The 16,814-nt window shown below is 39.8% G+C and overlaps 1 pseudogene; it reads left to right on the top strand.

The window, feature by feature from the left end:
* The first annotated feature begins 6,273 nt into the window (after window positions 1-6,273).
* LOC139456211 (uncharacterized) lies at window positions 6,274-15,393 on the top strand (annotated as a pseudogene).
* The last annotated feature ends 1,421 nt before the right edge of the window (window positions 15,394-16,814 follow it).

Raw genomic sequence — 16,814 nt, forward strand, 5'->3', positions numbered from 1 at the left:
AGTAGACATTTGTTGTGGTTGTGGAAATGTATTTTGTCGCTTTTATATGCAATATTGTTTCTCACATGTGATTCAGGGATTAGGATGTGATAATATTGATTATGATCTGAATACGTTATAACACACGCTAGTTGTGAATATATTGATATACAATAAACGAGTACAGTTTTACTTGTTGATGATCGGATTCACATAAAGACTATTTTAGGGGCCGACCAATTGATGATATTCAAGGGAGGGGTGGGGGTGAGGGGGGTGGGTTTGGGGTGTAAGACGGGGGAGGCTGGATTTTGTCTGGAGATTATATATTTCATCAGCTACAGCTGCAAAGACAGATATTTTTTTTAATAAAAATCTATGAGCCTTAAGCCTTAAGAACGATATTTTCATAGCAGTGTAGATTCATTCATCAATGATGAAGACCATGCTTAACTCGTATGCACTTTTACACTGAAGCAAGGGTAGACGCCCGTAACACGTATATTCTGATGTTACCCTGTTTCAACATAGTGTGATTAGACTCACTGACTTTATCTATCTGTGATCTTACCGTGTGTGTGTGTGTGTGTGTGTGTGTGTGTCTGTCTCTGTCTCTCTGTCTCACACACAAACACGTGTGACTGAACAAACTGTAAATATTCTTAATTTGACGTAGGTTATATAGCTAGGGTATCGGCGTTAACTAAAATACTGACTTAGTGACTAAAGCATCCGCAATGCGGTTTCGTGGCCAATAACGGCCTATAAAGCATGACCAAACACGTATAGCCAGTGATCGACGTATAATTGCACAATTTCAACCAATGCGTTTCACCCACAAGGTGCAATATCAAACAACATGTATGTAACATGGTCCGATTCTGAAAATTGTTCGATATGTCCCGTCGTGATCCGGTGTTTGTCTTTCACTTCTCCGTGCAGACAAGAACGTGCTAGGCTGTATACACAGTGGTTTAAGGTGCAAATGTGTGTCACATGTACACGGTAGTTTGTTGATGCGTTGCGTGGCGTCGCTATGGAAATCCCGACACACATCAGCTCGTGCACGTGACGTTTTGGCTGAATATTCACAAATATTCATTCGTCAAAGGTGAAGATCGAAAATGTACCTATTTAAAAAAGGATCCGTTTCTGGACACGGGTTAGGTTGGTGTTTGTGTTTGTTGGCTTTGGGTGTAGGGCATTTGTATACTCCCCAGGAGGCTAAGAATGAAATTCAATTAATAGACCGCGGTAATAATAAAGTACCCCCATGAGGATTGTTAATTAATGGTGTTAAAGGATGTGTTGTTGTTGTTGTTATTGTTGTTGGTGTTGTTGGTATTATTATTATTATTATTATCATCATCATCATCATCATCATCATCATTATTTCTACTACCGTCTTCGTCATGTTTGTGGTTTTGACACAGAGGTCCATCCATGGTACGACCCGGAATATGTTGAGGGCGTCATGGAAAATGATTAATACTATGAATACTAATCCTTTGGAATGGGCCCGTATACAGCGTCAGACGCATCCAGGCCAACAAATTTGATCTTGTCCTTTTTGATAAAATCCAATGAAATCATTTATATCATTGAATTTTCTGTCCCTTTTGACACTAATGTGATTGACAAGTTTTAGGAAAAACATGGCAAATATGCGGACCTCGCTTTCGAAATGTCACGCTTGCATCCCAAGTACTAAGTTATCCGACTCCCCATTGTTCTCGGTGCCTTAGGTTTGGTACCTCCCAATCTGTTGACTGACATCGGGAAAGTACCCGGGTTTGCTACCAGGAATACAGCCCTTCTGACAATCTGGGTAATGCAGAATGCTGCAGTGTTGGGGAGTCTTCACATTCTCAGAAAAGTTCTGGGTGGATTTGACTAGGCAGCGCGTCCTGGGAGAAGTCCCATTCGCTGTCTGGGCTGCGTGTAGAGGAGGCAAGGGCCCTGAGCTGATGATGAGCCTAAAACAGCCTGACTGTGCCAGGATCTCCCAAACCCTCTTTGCTGCATTTTTTATTTTAATCTGTAAATAATAATAATAATGATAATAATAATAATGCGCTTATTTTCACACATCACAGGGGCATGCTCAAGGCGCGAATCAGTGTGCACGCAACAATCATTTTCAGCTCCCTGTGGAGTATACAACCCAAGCAAGTTTCCGAGGCAAGTGCGTTAAGTGACTATCAATGTCAAGTTTCCACCTTTGCCGAACTAGGCTGGAATTTCCAGGCTTCATTGTAGCGCCTCCAGTGGTTATTACGAGTTATGCTCCTTCTATGCCCCTCCTATTGACCAATAAGATCCCATTGCTCATGTCGCTTACATTTGCTTCAAACAAAACGACGGCGCCCAAATCAAGACGATCTGATCGATAATCAAGATCTATATTCAATCTCATTAAAATCAGATCTTAGTTCTCGCTATCTCAGAAATAAAGATCTGAGGACATCCCATTACGGTTCACGTCAGAACGACCTTTCATCCGACCAATCAAAGTGTCGCCGACCAGATCATGAAAGTGACAGTCGGAATGTGTTTTCTAATCATACAACCTCGAAAACGTCTGATTCCGTCAAAATTATCGTCTATCTTTAGCTTCCGTAGGATAAACATATACACGGAGGGGGCGTTGCACACAGTACGTGGGAAGCACTGCCATACAATCTCAACCACATATTAGACATTTCAGTGTGTTCGTTTGTTCAGTTTTCAAATTTTTAATCGCAAACTGTGTCAACTTATTTTTCAAGCGTAGTCTGAAATGGAAGTCGCCAGGCTGAAACGAGTGCCGTAAAGCTCGAGAAAGCTGCTTTCCAATTGGCTGATGTCGACTTCTTGTTAGTCTTTTCAGTGGTCGGTCAAAGTTCGCAAAAGGTCGTTCTGACGTGACCTGTAATGGGATGTCCTCAGATCTTTGTTTAGCGGCAGCGAGAACCTTGATTTGATTAATGAGATTGGATCTATATTGTAATAAAAAGGGTCTTACCCCGCGAAGTGCATCAAATCGTTTGAGCACATTGATTAAAAAACATGTTAAGATTTGTAAAATATCTGTCGTTGACGGTACACATGCTTTCCAAATCCTACAGTCGACGGACATCTGCACGCTGAAATCCATGTTGTTTTCGAACCGGATGTCCAGTTCGTTGCGCAATTTTGATTACACGCTGTGTAGGTAGGTGACCACTCACATGGCCTCCCTACCGTTAATCTCGCTGGATGTCTCGTTATATTATTATCTTTTAAATTTAATCCTTCCTTTTTTTTACATAAGAGCATGTTTATACATTATCTCAAAGCGTTTACTCAGCAATCACACCATGTAAAATTTGGGGATGGGACATTTAGGCAAGGTTTAGGCAATAGAGTCAGAATTTCTGCTGGGATTGACAAAATCAAAATTTTGCGCTGAAGTTAAGGTTAATATGTATCGATGATCTGATATCGTGCAATAACTGTAACCCAATTCCTTTACACTGATTAAACCACGGAAGGATAGGCAAGAAGTATCCTTTAAACGTCGTAACTAACAATAAAGAAGTTGTTATCCATAAAACTGTATATTCTCAAATTGTACCCAACGAACTATGCAAATTAGGACGCCGCAAAACGCCACTATCCGTATATTCATAGTTGTTCACTTGTTTATGGGCAGCTTAGAGGTAAAAGCGTTCGCCTGTCACCCCTGATTTGATTCGCCACATAGGTACAATGTGTGAAGCCCATTTTCCCTTCGCCGTGATATTACTTGAATATTGCTAAAAGCGGCGTAAAATCGAATTCAATCTCTCGTTCCTTCATGAATGGATGGTTAACACAGACAACTGATAAAGTGCCGTCAATGTTCTAATCGTAATGACTGCTCATGTGTCTCCATGTGTGTCTTGCATGAACATTTTAGATATGATATGTAATGTGACAATAAAAGGTGCGATGTACATGTTGTGTGAAGTTTTATATCAAAGTAAGTAATTCAACTAGGAAGGAAGTAAATAGGTGGACGCATTTTAACAAGGATAGATATATATTGGGTGGTATATAAGGACTAGGTCACAGAGATGGGTCACATACACAATGCGTCATACAGTTAATTATTTCATGTTGTATTTTAGTCAGAAAACACTTACTTTTTATGTAAATTGTATGAGTGGCGGGCCCTAATGGTAGAGCAGGGCATGCTTACCCTTTTCGCGAACACCTGGTGTCATCACTGATTTTAGTGACCCATTGATACAATTTTCACCACTGTTTTGCCTTTTACGCCCAACGGAATCTGTTTCAGCAGGTAATCGAGACTGGTTATTCTCTGGCGTTGACGTTTTATGTTTATATCGCATTTAGAAACATAACTAGATGAGCGTTTTTTAACTTGGATTGATTTATTGGATAGTATATAGAGAGACAGATGGACAGGCAGACTAACAGAATGTTTCTGTATAAGCCCTTTGGCCTAAAGTACAAACATTTGTTTGATAATATATTTACTATATGCTGTAATCAAATGCATCTAATGAACTTTAGAAATAAACAAGGTTACATTGTGTATGTTAAATATCATTTCTTTTTCTTTGGTCTGTAGCAGCTTTTAGAATTTGTCCATTATTGGGATTTCCTATAAGATGGTTTAACACAGTTTCTTCGGAGTAGACTAACTTTGACAACAGAGAAGTAGGTGGCGTTCGTCCGCAATCGCAGTACTATGTTTTCTTATGCAAAACTTACATAGTCTTTCTTGGAACAGTATAATGTCGACTAGATACAATCAATAGATTAAAGTAGTTGCATCGAAATTTCAGTATTAAAGCCCGTGTTTGAAGTTAGAAGTCCAGAGTTAGATATTTGACGACGTCAAGCAAGGACTTTTTTAAAGGCATTTCTTAACAGTTGACGAATAGCATAGTATTCATTGATAACAAATTCGTTTTATGGTCTTCTAAAATTTTAGAGCGACGTTTCGCTATAGATCCTTATAACCTATACAGTCTTACTTGAGAACGGTTTAAGGATCTATGCCGAAACGTGGCTACAAGAAGTTGTTATTCATAAACCTTGTCTACTTAAACAAGCAAGGGATTGAATCATTTATGATTGTCAGGCCTGAAGGAGGTTATCTTAAGTCTTTGCTTGAATTATGAAAAAAAGAAGTCGATGTTCCCCAAATCTTGTTGCACCCATGCTATTCAAAAAACAAGTTTAAACTCTATAGTTTGTATCCCTGAAGGACATGTTCGTCGTCCAGCGTCGGAGGTAGATTCTAGCATCCCGAAAGCTTGATGGAGTAGTCTTGTTGTAACAATATGACTGATTGTAAAACAATATTTGATCGCTTTTGTTGTATGTACAAGTTGTATATGGGTCATACCGTATTCTTCTAAAAGCATAGTATACGGGGCGTTCTTTGCTAGGTATCGAAATCCCTTACAGAGAGTGAACCCAGTTTCTATTATTCAGCAGTGTGATGTTCCCCACGCTTCACCAAGGTTGGGACCACCATACAATCATATAACTTGACCATATCATTCTAAGAATTCCAAATGTGCGACGATACTGGTATATACACAGTATTGCTTTCTTTCTTGTGATGCTAAACAGTTCTTTTCACTCCACGATAAGGTGTACACATTATATAAAGGTATCTGTAATGATACCAACATATATCTTTTCACTTATAAAGTCATTGTTCTTAATTTCTAAATGGTCCACCATTTCTAAATACTACGACTTTAGTCTTGTATGATCGTCATGCAGCTTCATCACAAAACGTGTCAAGAAAATATATTTTCCTTTGGAGTTAAACTGTTTGATTGGCATTTTAAGAAGTTTGTTAGTAACAGTAAAGAAATTTGACTATATGGACGATATCTTCTTTATTATATCATGATGCGACTTTCGGCACTCTTGCTTGACAATGGTTTTAGGGTCTTTATCACACCTCCATGCCAGAATGGTGGACCGCGTGATCTTCTTAAAATACTATGTATCCCGCCTTGGAGGGAAATACATTTCTCAGTGGGAGAATAAATCTCGTATACCCCGCCACGAACAAGACAGGCTGCACGTGGTTTTCTAAGAGGCAGAATAAATTCCTTATACCCTGCTTCGAAGCAAAGAGTCGCACGCCTTTTCCGAGTCAATGAAAGTCATGTGACATAGCAATTTGGGTCTGTCACAGTTATTTAACTCTCCAACAATTAACTTCTTCCCAAGTTGAATATGAATTCAGTAATATCGGAAAAGTTTTCAGCACACATATTTCTCTTTGTTCCAGAGAGCACCATGGACGTCATCTTCAAGAAGTATGACATGAAGAAAGGCACCAAGGCCCTGCAGGAGAAGTTTGAAGATGAACTGGAAGAATGGACATCCGAGAATCTGGAAGGAGCAACAGACAAGAAGATGGTCCTAAACGCCCTGACCATCCTGCAGGGGAAGGTCTGTGTGGAGGACTTCCCAACTGAGGACTCGCCCGCAGGATCCATGGCCAAGACTGCCTTCGACAACATCCGCACTTGTGTAGGTGAGTAGCTGGCTGATGTCTTTAAAAACTTAATTATTTTTGAACAATATATTAATTTTTAAGGAGGTTTCCACACATATATTCGTCTGTGTGTGTCAATGTGATTGGTCGAAAGGGTCCATTTAGCATTCATAAATCATGTTCCAAAAAATGTGAAAAATAAGCCAGGACCACGGAGACGGACTACTTTCGACACAATGGAATGTTGGGGAATCCCAATACAATTTGAGGGAATTCCCATGGCGGCTTCGTACTTCTCACTTGTACAAAATGACCTTATTGCTACAATCATTGTAAATTATTAAGATCCAGCCTTAACAGGCTCTGTGATTTTAGTTTGAGAAGTGACAGGTAATGTCAATAAATTAAACAGTCACCTGATTCACGTCACGCCACAAAATGTGTTCCTACGCCAAACATGTTTATCGATCTCATCATATGTAGCTGTTGTGATTCCTATGATGTTTCTATCAATAAATTATTGTAAACTTATGTTGTTGTAAAATTTAATTATGACGATTAACTGATCTACAAACTTTTGTAAGAATCCACGATGAAGCGGGTTCTTACAAAACTTTCAAGATCGTTTTTTCGACTCATACTTCAATAAACAATGCACAGTCGTTCTTTCAATTAAAAGAATATTTTCATCCCATGTGGTTTTATTGATTTTTTACGTTCCTCTCCAGCTTTGTGCTCTATGATAGGAAAGCAGACCCAAAAGAATTCTTTGATCCATTGCTCAACTTTGTCCTGAAACTGATCCAGCTCCATGATGTGACTAAAAAGTCTACTTTACCACGGGATGAAGTATAATCGGCGCCTTTGATCTTTTAGCGAAGGATCTTGGAACATTCAATAACAATGACTGAAGATTGATTTATATGCGCCTTTGTGTATCAAATACATTTGTGTGGTTATTTTTTCTTTCGTGGTCTGAAAAGACTATTGAATCGTATTTTGATACTTAAAATGTTCGAGTTAGAAAAGGATTATAAAAACTAAACCAAAAGCTCATTAGCTCATATGTAAAGCTCATCATTCTGACAGAAGAGTAATGCCATTTATTTAGTGAAAAGAATTCTTCATAATGATTAAACCATGAAAAACAGTATTAACAGTGGAACCCTGCATGATCGGACCACATATACCCAGAAACCTAATAAAAACGACATAAAATGCTTCTTTTATCGGTAAATCCGGTTGACAGATCCGGACATTGAATTTCAGTAACCACCAATGCAATATACACACAATTATGTCCCACTTTAACCAGACAGTGACGACGCTTGACGATGTTTATAAATTCATTTCGTTATTTCTAGCAAGGAAAACATCTCTGCGTTCCGAAATCACAATTTACAAATCTTGAAGACCGCTCTACTTAAGTCTCAAAGATGCATAAAAAATATTCTATTACACATATTCAAAGACAATTAGTGGACATATACAATGCTAATAATAATTAAATGTTATAGGATGATGTTCAGGCACACATAAGTGTGTCCAAGAAGCCATTATCTGTACTTGAAAATTATGAAACCAGCCCTATACGTTAGCACCGGTGGTACACGGATTTCTGGGTGAAAGAGTTGGAGCCCTTATCAAAGAAGTGAACCTTTGTGATCTTGAGGTAGGCGGTATCGCTGTCTGCTTCATAACAATCCGACCCGTAAAGATCCGGGTTTGAATAGGTCTTCAGCAACCCATGCTTGCCGTAAAAGGCGACTATGCTTGTCGTAAGAGGCGACTAACCGGATCGGGGGTCAGGTTGGCTGACTTGGGTCTATGCTCGTGATGTCAATCACTGGATTGTCTGGTCCAGACTCGATTATTTACAGACCGCCGTCATATCGCTGGAATATTGCTGAGTTCGGCGTTAAACAACAGACAAACTAACAAACAAATCATAACAATCCAAGTTGTTGATATTTTGCATTGCAGCTGTCTGATATCGGTGAGATGGACTGGGCTGCACCATTGTATGGGGCCTTAACTGACCTTCTGGACCATGACTCAAACACTATCCGGGAGTTTGCTGCAGTTCAACTACGAGCTATGTCTTCCAAATCTGAAACAGTGCCTGCAACCGACATGGAAAAACTTATCAGTGCTTTCTTTGATACCGAGAAGCATCATTTGATTGGTAAGTAATGTTCGTAATACTTTCGTCATATACTTCATATTTTTTAATGTTAATATTGATTCGAAATAAACAAAGAATGATTGAATAACAACATATAAAGTGGTCGAACCTTACTTAATAAAATACTCTCGATATTCACAAGATATTGCATTGGCGAGACAGGAAAAAACGTTGGAGTTTCAAGAGAAATGTAGATTAGATTAATTTGAAAGGCTATCATGTATATATTTAACAAAACATCAATTCTATTTTCTCGTCGAGTGTCGTACATACATTTTTCTTCTCACTTCGAACAGCTGAGGACAGCTCTTATAATGTTATTTACCCTGGGCTACAAAGACTCCCACAGTATCTACTTTGGTAGTACTTACAATCAATACGACCCGTGAAGATTCCGGGGTAGAATAGGTCTTCAGCAACCCATGCTTGCCGTAAAAGGCGACTATGCTTGCCGTAAAAGGCGACTAACGGGATCGGGTGGTCAGGCTCGCTGACTTGGTTGATGCATGTCATCAATCCCATTTGCGTGGATCGATGCTCATGATATTAATCACTGGATTGTCTGGTACAGACTCAATTATTTACGGACCGCCGTCATATAACTGGAATACTTCTGAGTGCAGCGTTAAACAACAAACCAACCAACCAGCTACAATGAATACTTCATATACATTTGTGGCAATTGTGTTTCATTGAGAAACCATTGTTTCGCTCTGCCGCGAGAGTCCTGGTCCTGTCAACAAAGAGTTCCAGAGCTTCATGGGATACCATAACGTGGGGCACGGCATGATCAAGACATACATGCTACAATTATATTCAGCCGTGGCTAAAATACACCCTGAGGTTAGCCATTGTCATTTCCACGTGATCTGTATGAACAAGCTAATGTAGATACAACCACCACTAATCCTTAACTTGTAATCTTGGGTACCTTGTGTTTCCCACCGTTATGGCAGATATTGTGGATCTGGTTGTTTCATCAACACTCGAATTCATAATTGTATCCTTGCAACAACACCAACCCTGGGTAAGAAAAAGTATATGCAATTGGTATAGTACACAAGCATAGAATCAATTCAATAACACGAAAACATATTTTCCAGTTGTTCACTGAAAAAAATCTGAAAGATCTTTGGAAGAACGCCAAGAAAGACTCCCTCTGCGCCCCTCAAACACTCATTCTTATGGAGGACGTGGCCAGAAAGTGTCCTGTAATAGTTGGCAAGCTCCTGCCTCTTTTGGCCGACGATAAGGGTCTTGTAGAGCACGCCATACCGACACTGATGAATGTCTTCAAGCAGGTCGGCTTAAAATCTGAGGTGGGTGAATCAGGTTTTAGAAATTTTCGGAAACTGACACAAATGAATAATATGCCAAGAAAAGTGAGAGATGGGATGAGTGAATTCCCTTTCAGGACAGAGTGAGTGATATTCCAGCTATGTTGAGAACCGCCTGTAAAGTTATCTAGTCTTCAACAATTCCACAAATCGATCTTAAGTCTATAGCAGGCAGTGGGAGTTACAGCTGTCAGGATCGTGTCATAACATGGGTACACATTAGACATCCTCATTTTAGTCTGGTCTAACGACAAGCTTGGGGTGGAGGTGTGAATAGGTGTGTGACGAATGCGATTTGATTTGCACTTTCACAATTCCTATAATTTGAACATTGTATTAATCGAAAACATTCCTCAGTTGCCTTATCTTTTACAAAACGTGATCTTTCCAGAAATATGCTGAGCCAGTTATAACTCATTTCGTGAAGATACTAGAACGCCCCGAAGAACAACTGCTGTTCCTTTGTGTGCTGGACGGCATGCAGACTGTTGGAGGGAAACATGTTCCCCTTCTGGCCAAACACAGAGCCTTCTTGGAAAAGGTGCAGGAGAAATACAAAACATCAAAGATGGAGTCACTGCTTTGTTAGACATCATAGAGGGAAGGAGGTACCCACAATTAACTCGTTTGTGAAGAAAAGTAACAAGATGATGGCATCATGTTGTATCTGATATGAATTATTTAGATTGCTACTGTATAGTCTCTCTTTGATAAAGCTAGCCTAGTTTCATTAGTATCCTTTCAACAAAATGTGAAAAATCATTTGAGGATACAGGAAGGTAGTACCATGAGAGTAGATATAGAACAATTATCATATACTTCAGTCTGGCGGCCTTATCTGGTGATATCAAGGAGACGCAGGATGATGTAAAGGAACTCGACACCATGGTCAATGATACTCAGAAAAATGTCAAGGTCGTCACGAAGGAGGTCGACAAGCAGAAGAAGGAAATAAAGACAGTGAAGAAGGATGTGAAAACCCAGGGAAAGAAGATTGTTGCTCTGGAGGAGACGGTGGACGAAACTGTGGCCAAGGTGGAAGAAATAGATGGCAAGGTGAGGACTTACAAACAGCTCTCTCTATATTTTTGTGAACGATCTTTGAAAGAGCGTGTAATCTCATGTTAGTTTTGACAACAGATAAGATAATACCAAACACCTAACTCATAGGTAAAACTTTGATCAACTAATAATGTTTGTTGGATGTTGTTCAGACCCTGAGTCATGCTCCCTTCTGGTCCAGAGATGTCTCCAAGCTTCTCAACCCCAAGGGGGACCACGACTGGAGGTTGTTGTCAACTCGCCTGGGTTACAACAACGACGACATCCGAGGCTGGGCCCAGCAACATGATCCCTGTATGGCCCTGTTGAATGAGTGGTACGCCACACGTAAAACCAGCGAGGCTTCCTATGCTGTGTTGACGGCTCTACAAGAGATGAACCAGATGGATGCTGCCTCCATTGTGGAGAATGCCATGAAGATGGCAGGTTCGCTTTTTAAATAATCATTGCATATAAAACGCATTTCTCGATATATATGGAATTCTTGTTCAGTTTGTAGGACATAACAATGCGAAAGAAATTTCATGTCCTGCATTAAATGATTCATAAGATTCCTGGATTTTGAAATAGAATAACAGAATGAACGGCAAACAGTTACCTGAAACTGAACTGTTGAACGTGAAAAGCTAGGAGTGGGATCAGAGACTGAGACTAAGCTTCTTTATTTTTTAATGTATATCATACTGTTACTTCACAGAGACTGTGGTCGAGGATGAGCCGTTCGAGTATGCCTCCCCTCCAGCTGTCTTCATCAGCTACCAATGGGGAATCCAGAAAGAGGTTAAGCTGCTGAAGCGCCATCTGGAGATGGCGGGCTACGAATTCTGGATGGATAGTGGTCAGATGGGAGGAGGAGACAAGCTGTTTGAGAAGATTGACCAGGGAATCAGGGGATCCAAAGCTATCATCAGCTGTGTGACGCCGAAATATGCAAAGTCGCCCAACTGTAACAGGGAGGTGAGCCATGTAAAATCATTCAATGAAACATTCACACGAATTAATAAAACCTCAGGTAAATTTGTCAGTGAGTATCACATGATAACATGTGAAGATAACATGGCCTCCTTCCGGTCCCATGAGCATGGTGTTCACTCAGCTTCTCCACATCAACTTCTCCAAGGACAAAAGTGTACAAGAGAAATGGTCAGGCAAGGAGTTCGATGAAATGGTTGATACAATCAACAACCATATGCCAGCTTTGGTAGAAACTGACAGAAACATATCTTTATCAACTAGGAAGTCCTCAACTGATGACAATAGAAGCAATGCAAAGGCACGTCCTTATCAGCCTCAAAAGAAGGATGAGGATGCTCCCACGGCCCCTGCCCTTGTCCCTGCCCCTGACAGGGTACCTACGCGACAAACCCCTTCCTCAGAACCCCAAAAATCGAAATCTTGCACAATCATTTGATCCATATGTTGCTAGTGTAGTTCCTTGACGAGAACATTTCCTACGGCTCAAATATCAAAGAACCTCTACGTCTGTGATTATTATGTCCGTGATAACAACATTCCTTTACAGTATATCGTGCAGTATTACTTAACATTTGACATTTTTCAGAGAACTTTTAAATGTTTCTGTTTATAAAAGGTCAATCAGTTCGTCATTGATATTCAAATGAACATGAAACGGCGTACATTCACTATTCACCTATATATTTGTTTCAGTGCATGCCTTTTGCGCATCACAAATTAATGATCTTTCGGGTATATCTTTGTTTCTGTTAGGTATGTTTACAATATTTATTCCGTCCAGAAAAGTGATATATGTGCCAAACAATATTCTTTTGAAGTTTTAATTTGCCTTTTAAATAACTCTAATAATCGTTTGTGTTCAAAGTATGTCTCTTACACACAGGTATTTTTAAAAATATAATGCTGTATATTTACAGTTAACAGTATTGTAGATGCTACAAACGAGTCAGAAATAACTTGATATCACTTTCCGATGAAAATGAGATTAGCATGGGCTTCTTTTAAGTTCTTTACATCGATGCAATGTGTGCGCGCTAAATACGCTGTTGACTAACGTTCCCAAAAAGTTTAGATAGGAGTTTCCTGGAGTGTTTGTGTTGACATGACTGAAAATAATTTGTCACTATCTTATAATGAGAGAATCTCACCCTAGTGTTTTCCGAGATTAAATATATCAAGACGAGTTAATAAAAGTTACAAATATCCGAGGCTTGCCGATTAAGTCTTGATATATTTGAGCTCAGAAGACACGGAGTGAGATTATATGTATTATCTAAAATTATTCTTCGACCTTTCAATTAGTAAATAGAAACAACCAATGTCTTGAGTGAAAGTAGTGCATCTCCACCTTCAGTGGCAGAGATATTCGTGATGCCATTTGATTGTGACACCACACATACAGACACAACACACACCTACACACACACACACATGCATGCATGCATGCACACACACACACACACGCACGCACGCACGAACGCAAGCACGCACGCACGCACGCATGCATGCATACATACATACATACATTCGGTGGCAGAGAGATTCATGATGTCATTTGATTGTGACGTCACACACTCAACAGATACATACAGATGGATGCAATAGAATACAATTGATTTATAGCAACGAAGCCTGTGTAAACTTAGACACGAATCAACTTGTTCCTTGTTTGTCAGCATCATAGCCGTGCTCCTGGGTGTCAGCGAAGTGTTCAATCTACGTCGCCGCCAGCTTTGCAACATATTGTACTTCTATCATAGTGCCAACTAAAGTATTATCATTTTAGAAAAAAAACAATTGTTAGATATTTTGAAAGTCGTATCTGATTTGCATAACTTTTCAGAATGAACTAAGACTCCGCAGTAATGCCAGTGTAGTTAACGAGTGTGCGCTAAATAACCGCCTTCGACCAGAAACTGACTGATCCCCATTGTATTGTGTATCCTTGATTTACATCCCGACAACCGTAAATATATCTTTGCTGACTTTTTATTACTAACTTGTAACTATTTTCTATGTATTTAAACGTACTTTAACCCATGACAAGAACAGCTTGTTGCCGATAAGAACTGAGAAATGGGTCAACCATCAACACTTATTTTGTGAGAGTTAGAGAAACTGTTCACTATTCTCGGGTATGATACACTATTGTTTCCCCTCGCCAGAGCGTCTAGTCACGGGAATAAATTGATTGTAGAGGAAAACTCAATCTGGCCTGACACATACATGCAACAACTGTATCCTTGTGTATTGTGTGTTCATATCACAGCCGATTAATTTCAGGAAGAGTGTGCTGGGCGTACTCCCATAGGCGTCATTTCCTTTGATAACACAATAACACCTGGGGCAAAAGATCATGCCAGATTCGTATCCATGTATGTAAACACACATATTGAAAACAGGACAAAGACATTTATTTCAAAGTGACCTACATATATTTGGTCAGGTGTGAATGGTACTCATTGTTAGTTTTGTTACTGTTGACAATATCACTCACAACATTTTACAAGGAAAATTTGTGCTGCGGTATTTACAGAGAGGCAACCGCACTTGCAATGAATGGTATGAATGGACAGTTGCATTGACACTGGATATATATGTGAGGGAAGGGACAAGGTTGGTGAGATAAATAAGTTTTGGCTGCATGGCATTGAAACAAGCATACTGATGGTGACTCATCACAAAGGGGGTTTCAAGCCAGCAATTATGGTCGAACACGATGAATCGCCCCTTGTAGTTAATGTTATATCACCAAAACTTTCCTGAGACAGGCAGCTTGGTAATGAGCAACGGTCCATACCGTCGGGTAACGATTTCACACAATCACCAACATTACATATTGTCAGAATCTGGTACCTGCAGCTGGAGAAGAGCACGGGGTACCCTACGACCTGCGCATGCACGTGCGCACGCACACACATACACATTATCCCGTTCTTACCACTATGTTACGATAACTTGACACTCATACATATATTTCGTATTTTTAATTAAACGTTCAGGAACTTGTTTTGAAGGCGCATTATATCATTCTCCCTTTATGATATTAGTTTATATCTTTGGATTATTACCCTTTCCTATTCACCAACTGATTCGCTTTCCTTATATAACCATTTGGTCACACTGCAACCCCCGGCATTTATGTAAGTAAGTCAATGCCAAGATAGACAACAATTGTAGTGGATAGTATCCTAGCAACCATTATGGTACTGCAGGACGCTGATGGTATTCAGCCAATGAACACGTCAGTCAATACTTTTGAAGAGTCTCCAGAAACAACTGAGCGGAGTATTGATGTAACGATCACCAATCAGCAACAGTATCACACCATCCTGGTGCATACAGTCATGTCTGTGTAGCTCTGTGGTGTCATTTCACAACTGTTACACAGTGCCCATGCCTGACCAGTGTCACTGCACAGGACGCAAAACATGTCACCTCAGCAATAATCCATAACGAGGTATAGTGTTGTGATGTGCTTTGTTATGACGCTGGGTGGTCACACAGTGTTGTTCGCAGTGTTGAGAGGAACACAGTGGTGTTCAAGAAGTAGGGAGTGAGTTCGAGTTATCGCTGTTTCGGTCACGTCACGTCTGTACGTGTTCGGACCTGGATGGGGCCACGGGTGGCCAAGTTGTCTAAGGCGCCTTAATTCCTTTGGCCACCCCATAAACCTATGATCCTTGGTTGGAATCCAGGTTCGCTCCGATTAAGTTTCTATGTCTGGTTTTTATTAAAATATAAATAAAATGTATGAAAAAATATTTGAGTTCAACTTTATTATATATTAAATAATCTTCAACAAAAATTATTCTTGAAATCTGCGAATAAATACATGCTGGTCAAGTATCGCTTTGTACAAATGGCGCTTTTTGAAACAAAATGCTTTGAATGACGAGTTAAATGTGATAATTACAGTTAATAACAAAACCTTTTCATGAAAATGTCAACGCGCATGTGTTGACGGGGAAATTAGCTCAGATTGAAGACGAAGAATACGTTGAGTCCAAACTTTTTTAGTCGGCAATAAAACAAAATACAATTAGAAATATGTCGAGCGGAGATTCCAACTCAACAAGTACAAGTGAAGTCCAGCAAGCAGGCGTATCCTACTCGCGGCTGTACATACAGGTGCTGTCGGAATACCAGACTAACTAACAGTAAAGATGTACACATATATATACACTATTGGACAACAATAGACAGACAAAGAGATAATAGCGTTGCCCTTGACATGGGGCTTATGGATGTGATTACAGACACGGCCCGGGGAAAATGGATTATAAATGTCATAATGTGAAATGCTGTGTTAGACAATGGTTCAACTGACCGCCGTTATGCATGGATTACATCATGTTAAAATAGTTCAGATTTCCTAAACGATACTGTACAAAAAGGGTTGTTGTTCAGAAGCTACAATTCTTTAACATTGCGTTGTCCAGAGTGCAGTTAAGTCACTCTGTGACAATTACCGCCCTCGACCTGTCAAGGGGATTACCGTCATTGGTCAGCGTGTCAATCTGGAATTGACACGCAGCCGGTGACTGTAATGTGAATGGACATCTATTGTCTTAATTATGTCTCGTGGCATGCTTTTACAACCTAAGTGAGTTACTGCCATTTATGTGAGATGTCCGAGATTTGACTGTAAAGATACGTGAGTTAATTTTATAAATTTTGAATATTATTTTTATATTTTGATGTGAATTATTACCATCTGTCATTATTTGGCCTGGTCAGCGTGGAACGAAATAGAAAATATATCTTCTGTTATCCCATC

The sequence above is a fragment of the Haliotis cracherodii genome, unplaced genomic scaffold (genome assembly GCF_022045235.1).
Source record: "Haliotis cracherodii isolate W230 unplaced genomic scaffold, xgHalCrac1.p SCAF_1, whole genome shotgun sequence".
NCBI lineage: Eukaryota > Metazoa > Mollusca > Gastropoda > Lepetellida > Haliotidae > Haliotis > Haliotis cracherodii.